Genomic DNA, 25,280 nt, shown 5'->3' on the forward strand with positions numbered 1-25,280 from the left:
ACAGAGGCTCCGCTTCTAAGAAGCAATGACTTGCCTTCCCCGCTCAAAGTTGGAAGTCTAATTTCCCTTATCTTTTCCAATTGGTCTTCAATCACCTCGGACCGTCGGGTGCTGGAGATTGTATCAAAAGGCCATGCTTTGGAGTTTGTCAAGTTCCCTCCAACCACACCACCAACTGGTCCACCTCCGGCTCACCTCAGGGAGCTCATACGACAAATTCGACTCATGATTCAGAAAGGTGCCATCGAAGTGGTTCCCAAGTCTCAGGAGGGGATGGGATTCTATAACCGGTTTTTCCTCGTCCTCAAGAAGTCTGGCGAATTGCGTCCGATCCTCGGCTTAAGAGCCCTGAACAAGTACATGAAGTGCCAATCCTTCCGCATACTCACACTCGCGGAAGTTATCCGTTTTCTCTCGAAGGACGATTTCATGACCACCATCGATCTCCAGGACGCTTATTTCCACGTGCCGATACTTCCGAAACAGCGGAAGTACATGCACTGCTGGGTAGGGCGCAGAGACTTTCAATTCAAGATTCTGACTTTCGGCCTTCGCTCCGCCCCTCGCGTCTTCACGAAAGTACTGGCCCCGGTGGTGGCATATCTACGTTTGAAGGGAGTTCATATTTTTCCCTACCTGGATGACTGTCTCAATCTCGTCATCAGGCGTCTCTGGACACTAGATTCTGTCAGACTCTATTCCACTCCCTCGGTCTCTCCATCAACACCGAGAAGTCTCAGGTCGATCCAGCTCCAGCCAGGACCTTTCATGGAGCCAGTCTGAATACTTCACTGGTGAAGGCTTTCGTGTCTCACGACCGTCAGCTGCGTATTCAACACCTAGTGGCTCTCATCCGTTTAAAAGGGTCCGTTTCAGTTAGTGTATTGAAGTCTTTCTTGGAATGGCGTCCTCCTGCATCTCCCTGATCCCAAATTGCAGGCTCAAGAGTCGCCCAATTCAGGAGGAACTGGACAAACAGTGGCGTCAGGTCACCGGTTCTTTCAACGATCTGGTCCTGGTGACCGCTCAGATGAGATCCACTTTCCAATGGAGGGCTCAACCGTCAAACATCGCTGCCATGGCTCCGGAGCTCGTCCTTACCACAGATGCCTCCCTGGAAGGTTGGGGCGCACATCTTCAGGAGCTATCCATAAATGGCAAGTGGACCCCGTCTCAACGTTCCTGGCACATCAACAGACTGGAACTAATGGCCATTTTCCTGGCGCTCTAGTCTTTCCATCTTCTCCTCTAGGGAGAATCAGTGTTCATTCAAACCGACAATACTACCAGTATGCACTATGTAAACAAGCAGGGCAGCACCAAGTCACCGCTCCTTTCTCAGCTGGCACAGAGCATCTGGGACTGGGCACTCAGTCGCCAAATCACTAGGACAGCGGTTCACCTACCAGGCATCTCCAACATCCTAGCAGACTCCCTCAGCAGGTCCGCGTCCTCGACCCACGAGTGGGAGTTGCAGCTGCCGACTTCATCTTTCGGCTGAGGGGTCGCCCGGACATGGATCTTTTTGCGAGCCCGGTGAACCGGAAATGCCAGTTTTATGCAAGTTGGCTTCCCCATCAAGGGTTGTGCGGGAATGCCCTTTTGATGGACTGGTGCAATCTATTCACCTACGCTTTTCTGTCGGTTCCTCGAGTGTTGTGGAAGATGCGGAGACAGCCGTGCCACATTCTCCTGATCGCTCCCAGATGGCCTCCACAAGCGTGGTTCTCGGTACTGCTACTTCTCTCACAGTGCGAACCCATCCTCCTTTGTCCTCGAGCAGATCTCCTCACAATAGACAAGGGTCAGGTCTGTCACCCGAACCCCTCCTCTCTCAAATTATCGGCCTGGAACTTGAACACCTTGAATTTGCCCACTTGGACATTTCGCCAGCATGTAGAGAGGTTCTGGCAAATGCGAGAGCTCCGTCCACAGTAAAGACCTACAAGCTAAAGTGGAAAAGGTTCTGTCACTGGTGTGCATCTGCCAACATCCATCCTGTGCACTCCTCTCCGGACGATCTTTCTCCAGTTGGCTCAATCAGGACTTTCCCACTCCACTTTGAAGGTCTTCCTAGCGGCAATATCTTGTATCCGGCAGGATGGATCTTCCTCTCTCTACTCTTCCAGAGTTATTCAGCAGTTTTTCAAGGGGCTGTTCAGGATGTTCCCGCCCATCTGGCGTCCTCCTACTACCTGGCATCTCAATGTTGTTTCGGCGCAATTGATGAAGGCGCCTTTTGAGCCAATCCACAAAGCGGATTTGAAATTTTTTACCTGGAAGGTGGCCCTTCTTACTTTGACCTCCTCACGTCGAGTGAGTGATATCCATGCCTTTACCATTCAGCCTCCTTTCCTTCAATTCAAATCGGACTGTATTGTACTTCGCATCAACCCGGCATTCATGCCTAAGGTGCCAACTGATTTTCACCTCAATGAACCAGTGTTCTTAAAGACTTTCTTTGCTAATCCCCAATCTCCAGCGGAGCAGCGTTTGCATTATTTGGACGTTAAGAGATGCCTTAAATTCTACATCGACAGGACAGCGCCTTTCGTAGATCTGATCAACTGTTTGTTGCTTATGGACGCATGTGCAAGGGGCGTGCTGTTCCCAAGCCAACTATAGCATGTTGGATTTCCTCCACTATTTACTTCTGTCATCAGAAGGCTGGCAAGCCTCTACAGTGAGTGGAATTATGTTTTTATATACATATATTATTGGTTTATTGCTATTTTATTTACCGTGGGGCCCCACTTCGACGAGGGGGAATATTCAAGCATGTGAATCAATGAAAGACACCAATACTGGAGAACCACCGTTTACAGGTAAGTAACAATTGTTCATAACTAGTTCCAACAAGATTATGGGAAACATTGAAATAAACAAGCATTGGCAAAGTCAGTAGGTCTGAAATTGGTGGTCAACCTTTTGGTTTTGTCAATGTACGTCTTGTTTTGGCATGGTTTTTGTAAAACCTTATTGGCGTGGGGGCTGCCGGGCCCACACCATTATAACTAGCATTGGCAAAAAGCACAAATAAATGTTGGTCTCAAATGCACACATTGCCCCATTAGTTCCTGGCACAGAACAAAACTACTTTGTGTGTCAATAAGCTCTTTGTGAAAGAGCAGACTGAGTCTCTCATAGTATAGCCAGCCAATAGATAGAAATTTAAGAAACACAAAAGGTCTTAGTTAAAGCAGGACCTAGTTGGGGTCCCTAACATTATAGAAATCTCAAAAGTGCACCTGTGGTATATGTCATTGTATTAGTGCAGATTTATGGCTTTCATGAATTCGCAAGAATTTACACAAATAGGTCAAGAAATCATAATACTAGAAAATGTGTGAACTGCATTTTAGCATGAGCAAACATGCATGTGTAGATTTGCTCATGCGAAAATCTGTTGAGCGTTTACAAGTTCACTTTCCGTCCAATTTTTTCTCCAACCCTGGAAGAAGTTTTACGTCTCATGGTCAATAGATTTCCAACCTCTCTCATTATGGGGAAAAATTAGATAAGAGCTGGTGAAAACCCTTAAAATCTTCAAGTTAGTAGGTTTTCACAGACTGAAAAGGGCATTCCAGCCCTCAAACTTTTGCTTACCACTACCTTCATCCCCTATATGTAAATAAACATGGGAAAATAAGGGAATTACTAGTTTTTAAACTCTACTATGGTATGAGCTGTGGCATAATGACAGAGGCTATATAAGAGCTCTTTTAAAATGAGATTGCTCCCATAATGTGTCACCACACTGGACATGGCATGAAAGGGACAAGTGGATTTTGTTACATGGCAAGTAGATTTATGAAGCAACCTGCCCCATGGACAAGTCGATATTTTATTAAATAACACCCTCCGCACAAGCACTGCTGCTACGTCCTCAGTATGTACCAGACTGTCACTGACGTGCCAAGCCTCCTCTAGCCAGAACAGACAAACCTGCTCATTGTGGAGCATCTTCTCATTCAGTCACTCATCCAGGACTACGCTGCACACTCAAACAGTTCTCCGCCGTCCAGCATTGCTGCTGTGACCTAAAACACGTTGTGTGTGCATAAAAATCAAATTAAGTGCCTCTTTATCTTCCAGTTCACGGTCATGTACTAGCAGCAAGTAGTGCGTTTCTGAGCTGCAGCGCCCTGCTCAGTTGCAGCTCCAATGATTGTCCTTGGGAGGAAGAAGGCCGAGTCTGCCTTCGAGATACTCGTGCCTGCGGGCTGCACATTGACCAGGCCTGTTGGGTAGTCTGAGGTAAGAGGCGAACGCATCCCTGGACGCAAAGGGTTAACTCGAAGTGAACAGGAAACGCCCCGACCCCCCCTCATCTTCCTCCCTGTGCATCACACTTTGGCAAAGAGAGCTCTGCGGTGACACGGGCTCCCAGCATTCACAGCAGATGACCGAATGCAGAGACAGACCTTTGACCACACCCGGGCAGCCCTCTCAAACCTCGGCCAGGGCACTCACCTCTGTACACAGCAGTGCCCGCAGAGAGGGTACTCTCAGCCGAGAGGCCATCCCTTACACACATCGCAACTGCGAGATTTCCCGACAGACTGGTTTGTCAGTCACTCAAGTGTCATATTTCGGTCATGGGGACGACCAGGGTCTGACCCGGGCCCAGCTTCCAGACTGAACAATGCTACCCGGAGCCCAGCACAAGATGCCCGGCCCGTGTTTTTATGTTTTTTTTCCAGTTTTCATATAGCGCGAATCGACGCTAAGGTATTGGAGCGCTTTACAGGAGCACCAGTTACGTTACACACGGACACATCCAATTTTAGTAGAGACGACGAGAGAGTATGTCATATCTCACAGGTGGGGGTCGGGAAGAGGTAACACCAAGTGGTCAACACAAGGATAGTGGCGCCCTTACTAGGGTTACGTCCAACCTAGACCTGGTCAAACACGTTCAAATTGTGAAACATGAACAGAAATTGCTTTTACTTGCGAACACAGGAATTGCTGTTTTTTTTATAGAGTTTTGTATAGCGTGAACTCGACCCAAAGGTAATCTGATTGTTTTACATAATTAGCACAGAAACTGTTACCCGAGTTGCATATTGATAAATACACGAAGTAAGCGCAAATGCACAGCGACCGTACACTCATAAGTATACTTAGCCCCGATTTTGAAAACCCTCTCCCTGCCAGAATGAGCCCAGTTAGGGCACTCATTTAAAGCCCCTGTTGACCAATGACGTCTTCACCATGCAGATTCCATCATTATGCCAGTCCCTTGTCTACCACGAAGATCCAGAATGGGTCATCTGCACTTTAACTGGCATGCGTCTCTTAACTAGTCACAGGCAGAATGACCCAGATATTTATACCCACCTTGTGGAACAGGCCAGGGTGGAAAGGCTTTACTGACGCCCTGGCTTATACTTATGAAGGCGGGTTGGCAGACAACACCAGCATGGACATTCACAGTATGTAGCCCCTGCTTGGATGCCTGCATTTGGTTTCTAGCCCCCTTCCAGCACCAACAAGGTCTTATCACTTATTCCACTCGATGTCCAAGGACAGACTGACGGCTCTGAAAAGGTGTCCATTTCTAGCTCTGCCCACTCTAGGCATCATATGGATGACTTCCCCGAACTTCAGTTGCGCTGTCCTCACTATTCAAATATCTGGAGGTTCATTAATTGCGGAGCATGGCAATGCCTGGTCACCGAGCACTGCTCTGTACAAAAGATATGGTTCCAATATTTATTCAACAAAACAGTGTCACTGAAGAAGCAGAGACCTCATTCTATGCGCACAAAAGTGCCAACATCCCACCTGCGCTGAAAGATATTCCCTAGGTGGTGGAAACTAGTCTCTTGGTCCACCAAGCATCTGAATAGTTCCACCAGTATGCAGGAATTCCAGAGCACTTCCTCATAGACTATCTTCAGTGTAGTTGTTTGTTTTTCGTCAGGAAGACCAGCAGAAACAGTTCAGAAAGAACATAATATGCAGCAGCCTAGAAAATAGGCTACAGTGGTGAAATTCTTCAGAGGGTCAGTTCTCTACCAGGGTTATTACATCTTCCTCTGAGGGACGTGGAAGGTCCAAAGAGGGTGACACCCTAAAAACAATATCTTTCCTTGTCGACGTCATGACCCGTTTGGCACCAACTTTCTCGCCGTCCAGAACTGGCTCGCAGTTGGTGCAAGGTAGTCCTCATGCTCTGTTGATGCATTCTAAGATAGGCATCTAGTTGGGGCAACGCCAAGGAGCTGTTAGACATCGAGATGTCAGAGGATATCCCCATCGAAGGGAAGGTAGATGTTGAGTCGTCAATGAAATTCATCTTGACGTCAAGGACACGAGAAGAAAAGGATGCAAATCTATTAGTCACCCGATTCTGAGTACTCGAGGACCTACTCCCCTTCTTCCCCGATATTACTACTGGACTCTCCACCACCACCTACAACTCCAACTCCTCAGCCTCCTTCACCTGTTTTTCCAACGCCAATGACTTACCCTTTAGCCCCATAAAGGCCTAGATTGCGCCATCGGTCATGCCATCACAGGCATCATTCAAGGCATTTACCTCGCTAAGTGCTCTTGCCATCGATCACGGTCCAGGACATGTACATCCTCCTGACATAGATCGAGACACACAAAGCCCTCTTCTACTGCAACAGGACGATATTGGCAGACACTGTCCGATTCTCCACCAGCTCACATCTCTACGATGGATGACATAACCACCTTCCAGGAGGTTCGGTTGAAAGGTGCGGCAATACTTAATATTCAGATGCCCGTCCCTACACCTGCCACATCTGTTAAATTGAGACTCTACACCAGCGGTCGGCTTCAAGACCTCAGCTTCCACTGGTACAGGTCTTTTGGAGCCAGCAACGCAACTCTTTCTGACCCCAAAACAGCTCCTTTGAGGTTACAGAAAAAAGATAGGCCTCCCGAGCAAGATCCTTTTTTCCTCCTATCGGATCAACCTCCTGACTCGCTGGTAATTCTGGTAGCCAAGAAGCATCACGCTTCCACCCCTGCTTCTTCAGTTTGTCCCGATAAGGAGAGCAAAAAAAAAAATGGGACTCTGTGGGTCACAAGGTTTGTAACATGACCACAACTACCATGAAAGCAGCCAGTGCAACGGCCCTCCTGAGTAGATATGATAGAGCGTTCCGGGACTCTAGCCAGCAATTTGAAGGCATCTTTCCAGGTTAGAAGGGAAGACTTCCTGGAGATTGTTAATGAAGGCCGTATGGTGTCTAACCACGTCAATAGCGCCACAGCAGACTCCTTGTTAGCAGCACATGAATATTGTCATGGGAATGCCTTAAGGTGACATTTTTGGCTCAGCCTCACATTTCTTAATCAGAGTCCCAGCAAAGGATTTTAAATCTTCTCTTTCCGGGGTCTACCCTCTTCGGGCCCCACAAAGACTATGAGATGGATTGCATGAAGTCTGAGATAGAGACTCTTTAAGGCTGTCGACCTAGAAAGACTGCAAAGGCATTCCTTCAGGCCTTACCAATACCAGTTTTACCAAACCAGCAGCAAAAGCGGGAGCAATCTAGAGGACGTTCTTCCCAGCAGTCCACCCAATGGGGTAAACTCACAACAGGAGCCAAACCTTGAATCTTCCCTTCTCCCTCTTCCGTTACCAGCTCCGGTAGGGGGAAAACATCTCACTTTCTGACAGAGTGACAAAAAAAAAACGAGAAAAAGACACCTGGGTTTTGATTATTATTCAGAAAGGCTATTGTCTCGGATTCACATGTCCTCCTCCGACAAGAAGACTAAAACCATCCAGCCATTATCTGCACATGTTTCTAGAAGTCAACATCTTGCTACAGAAGCGTGCGGAGGAGGTCGCCCCCCACCAACACCGGGGTACAGAAGTCTACTCCAAATATCTTCTGGTGAACAAATTCATACCCATTCTCGACTTAAAAGTTGCCAAAAAATGGATTTGGCGTAAAAAGTTTCAGAGGCTGGAATTACATCAGATCTATCCCCAACTACACCAGGGCGGCAGCTCAGTTTCATTGACCACCTTGGGGCATATTTTCATATACGCATGGCCAAAAATACCGCAAGTTCTTGAGGTTTGTAGTGGGACAGGACCATTATCGATACCAGGTCCTTCCATTTGGCCTTAAGCTGGCTCCCAGAACTTTCTTGAAGTGCATAGCAGTAGTTGCTGCTCATCTAAGGAGGCACCAAATCATCTTCTATCCCTATCTAGACAATTGGTTAATCAAGGTGTCAACTTCACAAGAAGCCCAGTGGCATTACAATTGGACAGGTGAAGTCCTCCAACGGTTGGGTCTTCACATTAACCACAAGTCAATGTCCACTCCGGTTCGGACTCTGCAACACTTGTGGGGTCACCATCGATAGTGCGGGTAAGAATGTCTCCTTCGGTAGAGACTTTTTTCCATCCGTCGGAAAGGTTACTCTCTAATGAAAGACTCTTATACCACTGTACGGTCAGTGTCATCCACCCTCCGCTCCATGGCCTCATGTCTCTTCCTCACTCCGAATGTATGTCTTCACATGCAACCCCTTCAGGAATCTCTTGAGGACCAGTGGGACCAGGAGACAACTGGGAAGACTAGATCACTTCCCCCCCCGCTCATGTGAAGCAATCTGAGATGGTGGTGAACCTGCCACAAGACTAAACGGATGTCGACCCGTACAGCATATGCCTTCAAATGAAGAGATTTTGCATTTGGTGTTCCTCCAAGAACATAAACCCTACATCTTACCAGGAAGAAATCACTCTTCCCTACCTCCTCCATTTGGCAAAATCTGGCTTGCAATTCTCTGCATTAAAGATTCACTTGGCAGCTGTTACTGCCTACAGAAAATGTCCGGCACAGACAGGTTTTTTTCAAAATCCCAGTAATTAAAGATTTCTTAGAAGGGGTAAAGAAGGTCTTCCCTCCCATAAGGCATTCTTACCCTCCCTCGGAGCCTAACATACTTCTTTCTTGTCTCATGCAGGAACCTTTCAAACCCATTTATAAGGCATCCTACATCTCCTTTCCTGGAAAACACTAACCAGCTTTCCTGGTAGCGACCATATCAGCTTATAGGATTAGCAAAATCCAGGCATTATGGTTTAGCAAACGTTTCACAGTCTTCCACTCTAACAAGGTGTAGTTATGAAGACTCACCCGAAATTCCTTTATACGGTTATTTCAGATTTTCATGTCAAGCAGACAATCTCTTTGCCCACTTTCTTTCAGAATCCATCTACACCGGCTGAAAGAAAGCTTCATTCCCTAGATGTCCGGTGGGTTGTGCAGTTTTATCTAGATAAGACACGCAACATCTGCAGATCGGACCAACCCCTTGTTAATTATGGCCCAGTCCATACCGACTTAACCACTTGCAAACAATCCATCTCTTGATGGATAGTATCCTGCATACTTTTGTAACCAAAAAGCCAACAAGTCTTTGTCAGTTAGACCTCAGACCCATTCTACTAGGTTAAAAGCAGATACATTAAAAAGAAATAGCCCTTTTGCCGAGATTTGTAGAGTGGCCACTTGAAGATCTGTTCACACATTCACCAAACACTATTTGGATTCGGATGCTAATGCAGATGCTCTGGTAGGACAAGTCTCCTTCAGAATGTACTTGCTTAATCCAGTTCTATCTTCTCTCCTCTGTTTCCACCACGATTTGTAGGGATGGGCTTGCTAGTCTATTCAGATGCTTAGGACTATTAATGGAGATCCCCAAGAGAGAAGGTATGGTTTCTTACATGTAATCCTGGTTCTCTCTTGGGGGAAGCTCCATTAATAGTTCCGTCCTCCTGTTATGTTATGTTATGTTATGTTAAAAAAATTTGTAGGGCGCAGCTAACACCATTAGGTTTCTTGGCGCCAAAGAGGGTAAACTCACAACTCCTCCCCGGTGGACACAGCAGAGGATTGTTTGGGACTTACCCATCACTGACACTTCTTGTCAAAAAGAACTGAGGCAACTGCCACTTGCTGAGCATGATGGGATACTGATGCTCTGTGAGCCCTTAGATGCACTGTCTATTTTAAAATCACATAATAGCAAACTATGTGGCTACACTGTCCTACTATCCTCAATCTCTTTCGTTACAGAAAAGGGTTTGTGAAAGATTTCAGTAATTTCCCCAAAATTCTACTTTTAAAATGGTACTTTAACCCATTTCCAAGGACAATCTAAAAAAATTTATTTCACCTCTGCAGCCTGTTTTCTAGGCTGTATATTATGTTCTTTCTTAAGCATTTTTGCAGGCCTTCCTGTAGAAAGGCAGAAAGATATTTTTTTAAGAAGTGCTCCGAGATTCCCACATGTGGGCAGAGCTATTCAGATGCTTATGACTATAATGGAAGATTCCCCCAAGAGAAACCAGGATTACGGGTAAGAAACCATACCTTCTGTACTGCCTACATTGGTCCTTGCAATCCCCCCCATGCTGGATACTAGACTGCAAATTGTTTAGGGTTTCTTCGTGTAGCTACAGACATTGCGCGACTCCATTTTTCACTTGTTACCGGTGCAATGAACCCAATTGTTCTGCCTCTTTGGTGAACTGATTTCAGCACTGTGCCCTTAATCAAGACATTTGGTCTGACAATATGAACCCTCAATAGTACTACCTACTGAGGTTAATCGGGCACATAATTGCGCCCGAAGTCCATGCAGCAACAATTTGGAAGTCCATAGCCTAGGCGGTCTTCATCAAAACAAACATCCTATGCTTGGTCAACTGAGTCCAAACAAGCTGCTTTTACAGTCCACCACCATGATGTCAAACATACAGCGTTTTGCTAAATAAATACACCCAAAAGACACAGCTTGTCCAGAAATGTCGAATGTATCAATAGGCTGGTCTAGCACCATGAAGAGATTCGAGTCAGAGAGGGCAGCCAGCCTCCCCTAATGGTGTTGTGGGAGCACGAGAAGTAGGGCACAGCCCCCCCCCATCCCCCCCTCACCATGCACTCTTTGGAAGCCTAGCCCACCTTTGTGTCCAGCTCCAGACGATCAGCACTAATTTATACCTGTACTGTACACAGGCTCATCAGCCATAATTTATCGTTCATGTGCTGCCCACCACTCGTCATGCACCGTGATGAATGTAAGGCTGCTCTGTAATTAGTGGGCTGAGTATACGGGGGAGGTTTAATGTGAAGTGACAGCTCCATTAATTAAACTGGTACCACTCTGTGAATGCCAGGTCTCACTAAATAGCATGTTCTCTTGGCAGCAGAAGCAGGAATAAGAAGGGCCGTGTGCTACTTTTCCCAATGCATGGGATATAAAGCACAATCTCAGCTTTGCCTGTATCCAGTATGCCTGGGATCGGACAGCAGTGTCGGTCAGTGGTGGCCTTCATGGTGCGAGGAACCACACTTCGTCCTAAGAGACCAAAGACCCCATTTAACAAGCTTCGACAAAGCCAAGAGGTCTGGCTTTTGCCAGCTTTGGTATGATAAAGTCTTGATTGTAGGAGTCTCATAGGACATGCTATATCTGCCTCTATGTGGAACGCCAGGTTGAACATTTTACCCTACAAGACGCGGAATCTCATTGGCTAAGCCTTTCCAACTCTGAAAAGACTGTACTGGCCCTCTCCCCCTGATGAGACCCACTTCAAAGTCTGGCGAGTGATTCAGCAGGCGGTCCCCTTCAGCAGCTCCCTTCAGCAGCCCAGCTAACTTGGTGCTAAACTCAACATGTCAGTTGGGGACAGGCAGTTACAAGTACATCCACACCCAGGCCGCAAACCAACACAGGTACCAACATTCTGGAATGATCTTCCATTGACAGGGTTGTACTAAGTGGTGCAGTTCAGAGCATGAGCACCCTACACTGTACCCTTTCCCTCCATTCCCACTCACCGATTCGGCGTTTCTTCATTTGTACACATTTATTGTCTAAAGTTCTCATTGTATACGCATCTATAAACAACACGAAAAGATCCCTGACTCTTGGAACGACGCCATCATAACCATAATTCTAAAACCTGGAAAGATGCCCACAAGATGTGAATCATACCAGCCAACATCATTACTCAACTGTGACTATAAGATCTGCACAAAAATCTTGTCAAAAAGGCTGGGGAGAGTGATGACCCAGCTGGTTCATATTGACCAGAAAGGCTTCATCAGAGGAAGACAACTTCAGGACCTGACCCACGAGCTATTTGGGGCAATAGACGCTCCTACTCCAATTTCTTTCACTTTCTAGTGAATACAGCTAATAATTCTCATTACTTTAACTCCTGTGATGTATTGATGAGAAGGTACTTTGATTACTTCTCCCACTTACAGAAAAGATTACTTTTATAACTTTAGCCTGCACTGCAGAAACAAAGATTACTCAGTTTTTCCCCACCAGTTTAGACCACAGAGGGTAATTAGATTCCTTTAACCTCAACTCGAAAGCAAAAGCTTAATGCAATGACCATCTTTTACTAGTTTGATGAACAAAAACACTGCCAATAAATTCAAATACAGAAGGAGATTATGAACTACTTTAAACTCTGTTAGAGTAGGACCGATTAGTACAATCATTTTTAGGTCTCGCCTGTCAATGCGCTTGCGCATTGAGCTTGCGAGAATATAGAAGCTTAAACATCGGGCGATTCCATGCTGTGCCCGTGAAAAGCAAGCTCAATGCACAAGCGCATGGACCTAAAGCGCGTGCACATGAAAGCCAGCCATCTGCCGCCAGCAGCATCCGCTCCGCCCCCTGCTGCAGGACGTACTTTCACTTTCACGGCCACTAGGCCATGTTTTAAATACTTGTTTAAATTGCCGGCAGACCCCAATCAGGATCCCCCCAACACCACCCCTGCAGGGCGACACCATGCTCCTCCGCATCGGCATCCACATCAGCCAAAAAATTACAAGCCCAGCTAATTCCGGTACAACGTACACCATTTGTGAATATATATTTTTTTCACTTCTTTCACGCCAGGAGCAGCTTCTGCTTCTTTGCTGCCCACTCCCTTCCCTCAGCCAGTCCGCGCTCGCCTCCTCTTTTGGCACCCTCCCTCCCTCGCTTGTTCTTCAGAGCCATGACGTCGCGGCTCGCCCGCCCACCCCCCTCCCGCATTCAAATACTTGTTTAAATTGCCGGCAGACCCCAATCAGGATCCCATCAACACCACCCCCACAGGACGACACCAAGCTCCTCCGCATCGGCATCCACAGCAGCCAAAAAATGACAAGCCCAGCTAATTCTGGTAAAACGTACACCATTTGTGAATATATTTATATACAACGCTATTTATAACAACAATCGTAACTTGACAAATTCCGTGACCTATTGCATTGTACTACAAATACTTGAAAAGAAAAAATGTGCGCACGTTTAAAATACATCCCGCAACAAGATTGTGCAGGTTTAAAATACATACTGCCAAGAAGCAGAGCAGCTGCGTGTTACTTTTCGTTACTCTGCTTCGTTATAGTATGTATTTTACACGTGCACACTTTTTTCTTTTGTTGCGTTTACGAGGTTTTTAAATACACTTTTCATTTGGGTGAGTCCCTTTCCTACTGCCACACGGTTCCACCAGTATAAGCACAGCATTGCGATCTCGCGGCTGAGTTGCGCTATTGTTTGTCTTCATTATTGTAAATTGAGGTTTGTGTATATGTTGTTATTTGAGCCAGTGTCAGGGCAGGGAACCAGCAATTATTTACCCATTGGTATGCTCATACTCCAGCAACACCGTTTTGTAGGGATTAAGATGCAGACCAAGTGCTCCATGCCCCCTGTACTCTCTTCCTACCTGCAAATGTTTTCTGTATGCTTGAGGTGCACATTGTAAAGGTTTTAAACTGGATCACCCCCTCTCAGCTTCGTTATTGTCCGTTTCGGCCCTCCCAGGCAATTGAGCTAGCCAGCGTCCATCTAGTCTCCAACCAGTGACAATTTTTGGGAAATGCAGTTAGATTCTTGTAATATGTGGTTTTGAACTGCAATTCGGAGAAAGGCGCATGCAGTTCATACAAAAGTAAGGAAAAGGCTGTCAATGTATTTACGTTTCGTTTTGTGAAAGAAAACTGGGTTAACCCACTTGTTTTTCTTCCCGTTGGTCCGCGTCTGCTTCCTGCTTGGCTCCATGTATTCGTCCTTGCTGTGGATCTTGAACCAAGTACTGCTTCCTGCTGCCACTCTCATTCCATTGAACATGCACGTGTAACATACTTTATTTATTTACTTTTCAGAGTCTGCATTCTGTTCATTGCTTGCCTGTCCCTACCACCACCTCACTTCCTTTGCTGCATGTCCTTTCCCAGTTTGTTGCTGGCCTGTCACTCCCGCCACCTTGCTGCTGACACTTCATGCCCGTCCTCCACCCAGCCGCTAGTTTCCCCCTCCCACCCTTCCTTTGATGTCCGCCGCGCGTGGCCTCTGCCCGTCGCCTCTCTGTCCTTCACAGCCCCTCTCTGTCGTGGAATCTCAAACCCCTCCTTCGTGAGCTACAAAAGACAGTTAAAATATCTTCTCAATCAGCACATCAGGCTTTAAAGTCCATCATACAACCTGAATCCCAACTGAAACCGCCTCCTTAAGTTTCACTACATTGTTTATCCCTCTCCAGGAATTGCAGTGATTTGACTTTAAAAATACTCTATTCTATAACTTTTGATCTGTAACTAATGTGATTTAAAAAAAAAAAGCACTCTGTAACCAATTTTTATCCAACACTACCTTTGACAATATTTGAAAATCAAATGTTTTTAAAGCGCTCTGATACACTTGGGTCTTGCCAGTGGTATATGAAAAACTTAAATAAAGAAATTAGATACCCTTAGGAAGGTCTGTGTTCAACACCAGAGGTAGTTTCAAAGCCTTGGGGACTTCATTCGCGCAGACAAAGTGCTTCTTAGGCTTCAGATAATACAGTCCAAATGAACATCTGACAGTGCTAAGGTAACACTACAATGCTACAAAATGGTTAACCACTCTAGCATCACTCAGCAACACCACATTATGACTCAGCGCCACCCCAGCATCACTCAGCGCCACCCCAGCATCACAGAAGAGGGGTAGGTCATCTGCTTCAGTTTCTTTGGAACCCCCCCTCGAAGGCTGTGCGGGGGACATCTGACAGGTCTGGCAAGCCTGGGCCTGGCGAATCTCACGGAAGTGAAAAGGAGAGGGAGAGGCCGGTACCGCCAAAATCAAAGAAAAATGATGGCTTGGCTGGGTCATCCCATCAGGCTGATGGATCTAAGACTTTCAAGAAGCCAGCTGTGGAGGTTCCCTCAGCTGCTAAGGGTAAAGAATCAAGGATTTCGTCGACGACAGTCGTCGAGTTTACCACCGATGACGACATCTCCTTTGCCATCGACGAAGAAGCTCCCGTCGACGAAGGTAACATCGTCGATGACGACAACTACACAGTCGATGAAGACGATGTCGACGACAACAGTGTCGACGAAGACAACGACAACCCCGTCTACTACGATAACTCCGTCGACGATGACAATCAGGTCGACGATGACAATTCCGTTGACGATGACAATCCCGTCGACGATGAATTAGACGACGACGCCAATTCTGTCGTCGACGACCTAGACGACGCCACCGTCGACAATGGAAGGGTCGATGTTAGTGAGGGCTGAAAACCCTAGGAAAAAAAGTATTGCGCCAGATATGACTTCGGCAAGGAAGGTAGCTCCATTACCTCCGGCCTTTTTGTTTGACGAAGAAGAATATTCGGATGAGGAAGATGGTGACTTTGGGGATGCGTATAGCCCATCACAATTGCACCTAAAGTATCATGACTCTGAGCCAGAGAATGAATATTTTTATCACCAGCAACAACAGCAGCAGCAGGATCGTGTACAATACCAGGAAGTCCCAAACCAGCAGGGTATGGTCTCAATGCCGATGTCTCTGTTTACGGACTTACGAGCTATGTTGGAGGAATATCGTAGCAGGCAAGCGTCGCGTCCAGTGCAAGAACAGGCGCAGGAGCAACCTCAATTGTCGGCTACTTGCTCTTCACTGCCCCAGCATGTAGAGGAGGCTGTAGAGGTTCCTCAGCGGGTAGAGCCTACCCATGTTGACACTTCAGAGGATGATGGAGACAATCAGGCTCAAGATCCTGATGTTGAATGGAATCAATATGTTATCCCAGATCCGGCATCCCCAATACCGGACCAGATAGACTCGCCTCCGGTGGACGTGGGAGGTTTTCACAACTTAATGGATAGAGCCACAGCACGTTTTAAACTCACCATGCCTTCAACTTCCACGGATTGCTTCTTATATGATTTCAAGGAGTCATATCGCATGGCTGTCCGCTCCATTCCCATTGTGGAAAGAAGGTGATGCAGGCGCCGGCTACGGTCATTCCAGTCCTTCCGCGCTTGGAAAAGAAATATAAGGCGCCGGATGACAGTCCAGCTTGCTTTGTTGGCAACCAAGACCGGATTTGGTGATATCGCAAGCAGCTCAGCAAAAGTCACGCAATCCATCGGCTCCTCTAACAGCTCCACCAGACAGAGAGGGAAGACGATTGGATAACGCAGGGAAGCGTTTCTCGTCTATTGCTAGTTTGCTGGTCAGGGCTTCCAATGCCCTAGCAATCCTGGCACGGTACGATTGCCCGATGTGGAGTGACGTCTCGCCATACCTGGATCAGCTCCTTAACGATCCTAAGGCTGAGGCCCAGAAACTCTTGGAGGAGGGACAACGTTCCTCATCAGAAATAATAGAGTGCGCGATGGACATCGCTACCACCGCTTTCCGCGCTCTTGGTGGAGCAGCTGTTCTTAGACGACAGGGTTGGTTGCGAGCGACCTGGTTTCGTCCAGAAGTCCAAAATAAAATCCTGGACTTACCCTTTGATGGAGACATGCTGTTTGGGAAACATGTTGATGATGCTCTACAGGGGATAAAGAAGGACACAGAGACGGCTCGGTCCTTGGGCACACTGCAATATAGGAAGACACCTTTCCGTGGAGCAAGAGGAAGAGGCTTCACATCGACAAGAGGTGGTTACCAACAACAACGCTATACTCAATCACAATCGTACAGGCCTCAGTACGGTAATCAGTACTATCAGCGTCAATCGCAATCTTTTTCTCGCCAAAGCTCACGTGGGCGACAGGGTCGTCAAGGCAGGGACGCCTCCAAGCGTCAATAGCGGCCTCATGACTCTGCCGACAGTTCCTCCGCCCCATGTGTCACCAGTGGGCGGCAGGATCTCTCAAAATCTGAGCAGCTGGGAACAGATAACATTGGATCAATGGGTATTGAACATCCGTCAGGGACACACATTGGAGTTTCTGGATTTTCCACCGTACAGAGCTCCCCACGCAACCAATACGAAACACCTAAGCCTTCTGCAATTGGAAGTTCAACAAATGCTTTAGAAGGGGACGATCCAGCGTGTCCCTCTATCGCAAAGACGCGAAGGCTTCTATTCCAGGTTTTACCTGATTCAGAAGACCAAGGACAAGTGGCGTCCGATCCTGGACTTAAGGGAGCTCAACACCTATCTCGTGAAACTCCTTTCGGATGATCTCACTCCAGGACATTTTGCGCCTCCTGAATACAGGCGACTTTATGGCTGCGTTAGACCTGGAAGATGCCTACTTCCATATCCCGATCCACCCAGCTCACAGACGTTTCCTTCGCTTCACAGTGGGCAAGAGTCACTTCCAATTCATGGTGCTCCCATTTGGGTTGAAATCAGCACCGCGGATATTCACTAAGGTGCTGGCCCCGGTGGCAGCTTTTTTGAGAAGGCAGTCGCTAGAGGTTTTCCCGTACTTGGACGACTGGCTGCTAAAGGCACCAAGTTATCAAGCGGCTGCAGGAGCAGTAGAGACATGCTTGCGTCTCTTCGATCAACTAGGCTTCCAGCTCAACAGAAAGAAAACGGTCCTTCGGCCAGCCAATTCGGTGAAATTCCTGGGCACTCTTATCGATGCACAGGCTTGCAAAGCTTTCCCATCAGAAGAAAGACAAGCAAGACTAATTTCTTCGGCCAGTCGACTGTGAAAGAAGCAGTCAGTGTCAGTCAGGATGCACAAGTCTCTTCTAGGGTCCATTTCATCTTGTATTCAATTGATTCCGCACTGCAGGCTGCGAATGCGTCCCTTGCAAGAGCAACTAGACCTTCAGTGGAGGCAAGTGGACGGTTCTTTGAACGACAAAGTCAAGGTCACCATACAGATGAAGCAGGCGGCTGCCTGGTGGATAGAAGGTTCTCACCTCTCAGTGGGTCTCAGTTTCAGAATGCCTCCAGCCCCTCACATCATTACAACAGATGCCTCCCTTCAGGGATGGGGAGCGGTCAGTCAGGACCTCCAAGTCAGTGGGAATTGGACGCCGGTGGAAGGTCGTCTACATATAAATATTCTGGAGCTGAGAGCCATTCGGTTGGCTCGGTTAGCTTTCCTCCCAAGGATAAGGAACTCATCCATCCTAGTGCGTACGGACAACACCACGGCCATGCACTATGTCAACAAGCAGGGAGGCACAAGATAGTCACAACTGTCCAAGGAAGCTCAGCTGCTGTGGGAATGGGCGATTTCGCACGGCATCACGCTTGTGGCAGAGCATCTGCCAGGCGTAGACAACACAAAGGAGGATACTCTAAGGAGGATACTCTAAGTCGCCTAAGAGCGATTTCTCACGAATGGGAATTGGACGATTCAGTGGTCAAGGAGATCTTCGCCCACTGGGGGACACCAGCGATCGACCTGTTCGCCACGCCAGCAAACAAGAAATGCCGGTATTATGCAAGCAGGGAACACCATCGGGGATCGCTGGGGAATGCGCTTTTGATGTCCTCGTCCGGCGCATTTGTTTACGCCTTTCCTCCGTTTCCCCTAACTCCTCGAGTCCTCAGGAAACTCAAGATGGACCGATGCATGATGATTCAAATTGCTCCCGCCTGGGCTTGCCAGTTTTGGTTCACGGAACTTCTCCTTCTGTCTCAAGACAATCCCATACATCTACGACCCAGCCAGTCTCTTCTGTCAATGTCCAACGGGCAAGTTCTCCACCCGAACCGGAACTCGCTTCAATTGGCAGCATGGCTCCTGAGCACAGAGAGTTCAGGGATCTAGACATTTCTGACGAATGCAGAAATATCTTGGGTCAGGCACGGGCGCCTAGCACGAATAGGACGTATAGAGCAAAGTGGAAACATTTCTACATATGGTGCCAGCGAGAAGGAGTGCACCCTTTTTCGTCTGCTCCACATCAACTCTTGCCATATATCCTGTCATTAGCTCATTCAGGTCTTGCCCATTCTTCCATCAAGGTCCACTTGGCGGCAATCTCCAGATACAGAAGAACAAGGTTGGGTCCTTCTCTTTTATCGACAAGAGTAGTAAAGCAATTCTTAAAAGGACTATTTAGGGTGTTTCCACCAATCCGGCTGCCACCTCCTGTATGGCATCTGAATGTGGTCTGGCCCAGCTAATGAGGCCCCCGTTTGAACCAATTTATAAGCCTGACTTGAAATTATTGTCATGGAAGGTGGTTCTTCTCCTCGCTCTCATCTCTGCGAGGAGGGTGGGGGAACTACAGGCTCTGACCATTAAAGAGCCCTTCTTACAGTTAAAAAATGATACCTTGATCCTTAGAATGAACCCCAAGTTTATTCCTATGGTTCATACGGACTTTCATCTGAATGAACCTGTTGTTCCGAATTCCTTTTTCCCTCATCCTTTCCACTCCGGCCGAAAGGGCACGTCATTCTCTAGATGTCCAGAGATGTCTAAAATTCTATCTTCAACGCACGACTGGGTTTAGGAAATCACCTCAGCTGTTTGTGGCTTTTGGGGCCCCTCGTAAGGGGTTTCCGTCATCAAAACAAGGGATCTCCAGATGGATATCTAGTGCAATCCGTTTCTGCTACCAGGCGACGCGGAAGCCCCTGGAAGGACAGGTTAAAGCGCACTCCACGAGGTCTATCTCATCTTCAACCGCGCTGTTTGCAGGAGTATCGATTAAGGACATCTGCAGAGCGGCCACCTGGAGCAGTACTCATTCCTTCACAAGGCACTACTGCTTGGACTCCTCAGCTAAAGGGGATGCGGCTGTTGGTCAAGCGGTCCTGAGAAATCTCTTCCAGCGAGCGGTGAGCTTTCCTTTCTACCCTCCTTCCTTTCTTTCACATTTCGTTATTTATACTGTTGTTTAACTGTATTGTGATATTATGGTGAATTCATAACATTATGTGAGGTTATTGGGATTTTATACACGAAATGTGCTAAGTATTCTACTGCTATCTATTCTGATTTAAGCTATGGGAATCTATGAAAGTTCCAATACTGGAGTAAGAAACAAGTTACTTACCTGTAACTTTAGTTCTCCAGTATTGGTAACTTTCATAGAGTCCCATGCGCCCACCCACCTCCCCTGGGAAAGCTCACCCCTTTTGGCATATGTCATTAGTGATATACAACAGCTACAAAAATCTGAGGCTCTGAGCTTTCTAAGGCCTAGGCCTAATTTTTCCTCTTTTGTACCTCTTTTGGTTTATCTACCTGTATATATCTATATCTATACTACTATTATAAAGAGAGAACACAAACCTTTGAGCCAGGTAAACTACAAAAGTAATGCACCAATCAATACACCCAATACACCATTTGAAAGGGAAGATGTGGCAGAAGGACATAGGCTATAGATATGTACACCATATTCGTTAAAAAAGCAAAAACGCCAAAAGTGGTAAAGTAGTTTCTCGGGGGTGTGGTCGTGGCAGTGGGCGTCTCAAACAACAAATGTGGGCGTTTACAGGGCGGTGCCAAGTGCAAATAAAAAAAAACATAGGCCAAGCGACTTCACAACACACTTACATATGCACAAAGAGCAGAAATGCGCTTTCAATGAATTTCTAACAAACATTTGCAGACGAGGAGTGTCAAATGACACCACAGAGGGGGCAGGATTAAATTGCATACTACACCAATCACAACGCATTAAAGAAAACACACACACCACTTCGGCGTACCAAAAAAAAAAAGAAGTCTTTAACCATTGGCCTTGACCAACAACCTCACAGGGGGGTAAACACGAACTAAAAAAGCCGACATTTCTTAACGGGGAAACGCAATTGACTGCTCATTCACAAGACTTTTCTCACATCTTGCGGACAAGATAAAACGCTTACAATAAGACATACGAATAACAAAAATAACACAACTGCCCATAATCACTTGAGCACTGCCAGGACTTCACCACACAATTGACAAAACTAAAGGGAAACTTCTTTGTAGGGATACAAAAACAAACACACGGAAAGAGCCTTAGAAAGAAAAAAAAACATTAAACAGGTGACACAACACTTTTCTCACATCTTGCGGACAACGTAAAACGCGGAAAACAATACATACGAATTAAAAAAATAACACAAGTGGGCCAAATCAGTTGAACAGGGCCAGGACTTGCACAGACAACTCTTCTGCAGGGCGGGCGGGGGCCCTGAAGCAGCCTTTTGCTCCCGGACAACGTCGGGACGGGCTGCTAGTGTATATATATATATCCAACATAGAAGTTGCCCACTGTGAGGAGGCCCTCACGGAAACTTAGCCTCTTGCAGGGAGGTCGGACAGCCTCTGCTTTATCTCTCTCTGACACGCTTCCTTCGCTGGCTTTACGCGTTTCGGGACACACTCCCTTGATCACAAGCCTTGACATTCAAACAGCAGCAAACAAAGTTTTGGGAACACCTGCTTTTATTTCAAACGAACCAAGTCCGGCCCGTGAGCAGAGACTTCCGCCTATGTGGGCGTGACCCAAATTGATTTCTGGTACTTGCAGTCCCAAACATTCTTAAACCCCAGTGGGTGTTGCCATTGTTTAAAAAATAAATGTCTTTAAAATCCCAAGTGGGTGAATGTCAGTTCGAGTGCAGCAGCTCTGTCAATAACTGAACACTCGCTTTAGAGCGTTTCCGTCCAGTATCAAATGCCAGGCAGTCCCAACATCTCAGGTCTGTGAGGGCCTCCTCACAGTGTAAATGTATGTATGTAAATGTATAGGCATTTATATAGCGCACTACTTACCCGGAGGGTCCCAAGGCGCTTCGACCGCTGCGAAACCCTTCCTGGCTTCCCTGAGAGATGGTCCCTTAATGGGTATCTCCAGGGTGAGACCAGGCATCCCCGGCGGTCTGGTGGGGCCGTTAGTGAAGATGAGGCAAGCTGATGCCCAGAGTTGCCGAGTGTGATCGCTGATCAGAGTGGGCACCGAGGCGAGAGAATTATCGAGTCCGCTGACCCTGGTCCAGAAACCTGCCGCGCCGGGAATCGAACCCTGGTCCCGGGCCGTCCTCTGCTCTCGGGTCTGCCGCCTCTAACCGGTGAGCCACAGTGGGCAACTTCTATGTTGGATGTTTTTGCGGCTGTGCCCGAGCCACGATGAGGAACCGCCGCTGTTACGGATGATCTTCCCCTCGACTCAGAAGGGATTCGAGGTACCGACGGACAGAGCGGGGCCTCATTGACCTGAGCGAGCGCCAAGCGAGGTGAGACCATCCCCTAGCAAAATTGCGGGAGCGGTTGGTTTCCATATACCATGACTTCATCTCCTACCATTTTACTCACACAGGGCTGGTAGGTTATTGTCACTGGCATGGCATGTACATTTATATTTAGATATTCAGATATTTCTTTACTACCACAGTTGCAGTAGTATCGTATTAGGTCCTGAAGAAAGCCTCCTTAGGCTGAAACATGTCGACCGATTGATTCACCCATGAATGGTAATATAGGTTTACATCCACTCACACTCGGCTTTTAATTTTGTCACCATGGTGACCGTCTGAATAAAGGTTTATTAGGCACCATGCTAGTCAATTTTATCTCACCACTTTCTTAATAGCACATATGCTTTGTACACTGCAACTTTTCTCACTTCCCACAGCCCTTTACACACTGCTACCCAGATTTCCATCACTGGTGTACCATACACTAGCGGTTGTACTCACATTCCTCTTAAGGTGAGACACCTAGTGGATACCAGGCTGGTGTTTTAAAATCCCAGATGATGAAGTTCCGCCAATGGGTGGGCTGATGGGTTTACTTTTGCTTTGCTCTCTCACACTTACAGTCTATACTTTTATCTTTTGAGTACACACCAGACATTTTAGGCCACTACAGACCTTAGCACACCTTGTATGCGTTTTCATTAGTTCATTAGGGGTAGGGTGTTTTCAGGTCTTTAATCTCGTATCCCCCATAGACCCTTTCCACTTTCGTTTGTTCCCTATGTTTTCAATACAGCATATTGGCTAATAATGCCTTTTACTCCCTTGCCTTTTTTCCTTTCAAATAAAGGATATGTTCTGAAATGTAAGGTATTCATGTTCTATGTAGTAGAAATGTTAAATGTGTATGGTTATTTTAAATGAGTAATTTAATGCAATGTTGGCATTTTTTTGCCTAATTTTAAGGAGGCTGCATATATGTGTGGTTTTATACATCTATTTGTATGTCTTAGAGTACTTTGAACTTTTTAATGGTTTAGACATACATATACAATGTATTTGATATGGGCTGAGAAACTGCTTAAACTCATGTCAAGGATACAGTAATATGAGAAGCACTGCTATACATTACGATAAAGTTAGCTTTTTATGAATAAATAAAAAACGTTAATTACATGAATTCCCCTTACTTACTGTTAAACATCTAATTTAATACATCACTACTGGATAAACCACAAACTGAATTAGCTGTGTCTTTTATAGATGTAACGCTTAAAGTAACTAGACTACTTTTCCTTTTTGGTAGGACTTAATGGGAGTTATTTTTTTTCTACTTATGCCAACAAAGTAGGGATTTCCAACTTTACAGGCGAGAGACTCCCCTTCCCACAACCGCACCCGTTGACAAACAAGAAATCCAAAAAGAATAGAGCGGGTGGTTGTTGTTTAGCGCTGTAAAGTGTGTATAATCCTAAAATAAAGCAGTCCGCCTGCACTCGCCCCAGGAGGAATATTGAGAATTAAGTGCATCAAAAGTCCTCTCAGAGGAGTAAACTTCTATGGGTCTGAATCTTCATTTGTATAAATCTGCATACATTAAAACCACAAATGATTATGCCCTTAGGCTGGACTCACCACCTCTCAGCTCCGAGGTAGGCCTCAGGCCTCAGCCTTTCCTTGATGTTCTTGCCGCCCTGAGCGAGGGGGTCCCCGGGTAGCGCTCTAAGCGTGACCGGGTGGAAGGAGAGTTTTTGGAGAATATTAGGGCGGTTGAAGAGAAGGCCAACCGGAAAGTATGTGGGGTCACACGCTCGCCCCACGGGGGAAAGGGGGGCGGGGGGGTGAAACCAAACTTAGCGCTCCGATCCCGGCTTCCCGGTTGCTAGGTAGATTCTGGCCATTGACGCCCCGCTTCCGGGTCGAGCGGCCCTAACGGACAGCCATGTGTAACCAATGGGCGTGGAGGAGGCAGAGATGGGCGGGACGAAGAACTCCGTGTACCAAACAGAGAAGAAGGACGACCGACGAGTCCTCTCATTGATAAAGCATCGGTGTTAATGCAAACAGATAGTAGCTATCGACATAGAAGAGGGCAAGGTGACGCCCATACGGTGCGAATAAATAACTAGAGTGCCAACTCTCGATTTAAATTGTGGCCAGCACTCAGCGCCAAGCTTCAGGTAGAAGAGGTTTTTGACGACCATGTGGGTAGGTGAAAAAAGATCGCCACTGCGGGTCATTTATACACATTTTAAATTTTGTTTTCCCACTCTTTGGAAAACATTTTTATACATCAGAATCTAACGGTATTTTTAAAGTATGCTTTCTGCATGTTTTTAGAGCCAGCACCGTTCATTGTGTCAACTAAAACGCCACACAGTAATTAAAACAGTTCAAATCAACAATTAATTAAACACACCAAAAGAAAAACGACAGCTGAATATACATTTTTTTTAAATACAACTTTCTAATAAACACACAGTGGTTCTATCTGCTTATCCGAATGCTTTAAAATTTTAATAAATAAATAAAAAGTGGTAACAGAAAACTGGAATACAAACTGACCTGCAAATTAATGCTAGTGAGTCAGTTACATAAATAAAAAAAAAATCCACTTTGTGACCTTGGTCTGTCAGATTTTATACAATGCCTAATTATATTAAAACAATGTAAAGAACAAGACGAATTCAAGATATTCTGCTAAGAAGCAGTCTATTTTAACATTGATAATGTAGGCCTAGATTTCAAAATGGTTGCTGCTGTCTGTAACCATATTTCCCCTGAACACAGTCATCTTCCTGTCCTTGCCATACTGTTGAATTCAGCCTAAAATAGATATTTTGTA

General features: G+C 46.5%; 1 protein-coding gene across 3 annotated transcripts in view; it reads right to left on the reverse strand.

Moving 5' to 3' along the window:
• GATAD2A (GATA zinc finger domain containing 2A) overlaps positions 1–24,345 on the reverse strand; it is a 414,177-nt gene extending 389,832 nt beyond the window's left edge. For 2 of the 3 annotated variants that reach the window (XM_086946846.1, XM_086946840.1), the window contains exon 1: positions 24,071–24,345. The gene's annotated coding sequence lies outside the window, so the exon portion shown is untranslated. The remainder of the gene's footprint in view (positions 1–24,070) is intronic. The other variant, XM_086946844.1, reaches the window with a different exon arrangement.
• Positions 24,346–25,280: the final 935 nt, after the last annotated feature.

Source organism: Lissotriton vulgaris, chromosome 12 (assembly GCF_964263255.1).
Source record: "Lissotriton vulgaris chromosome 12, aLisVul1.2, whole genome shotgun sequence".
NCBI classification, from domain to species: domain Eukaryota; kingdom Metazoa; phylum Chordata; class Amphibia; order Caudata; family Salamandridae; genus Lissotriton; species Lissotriton vulgaris.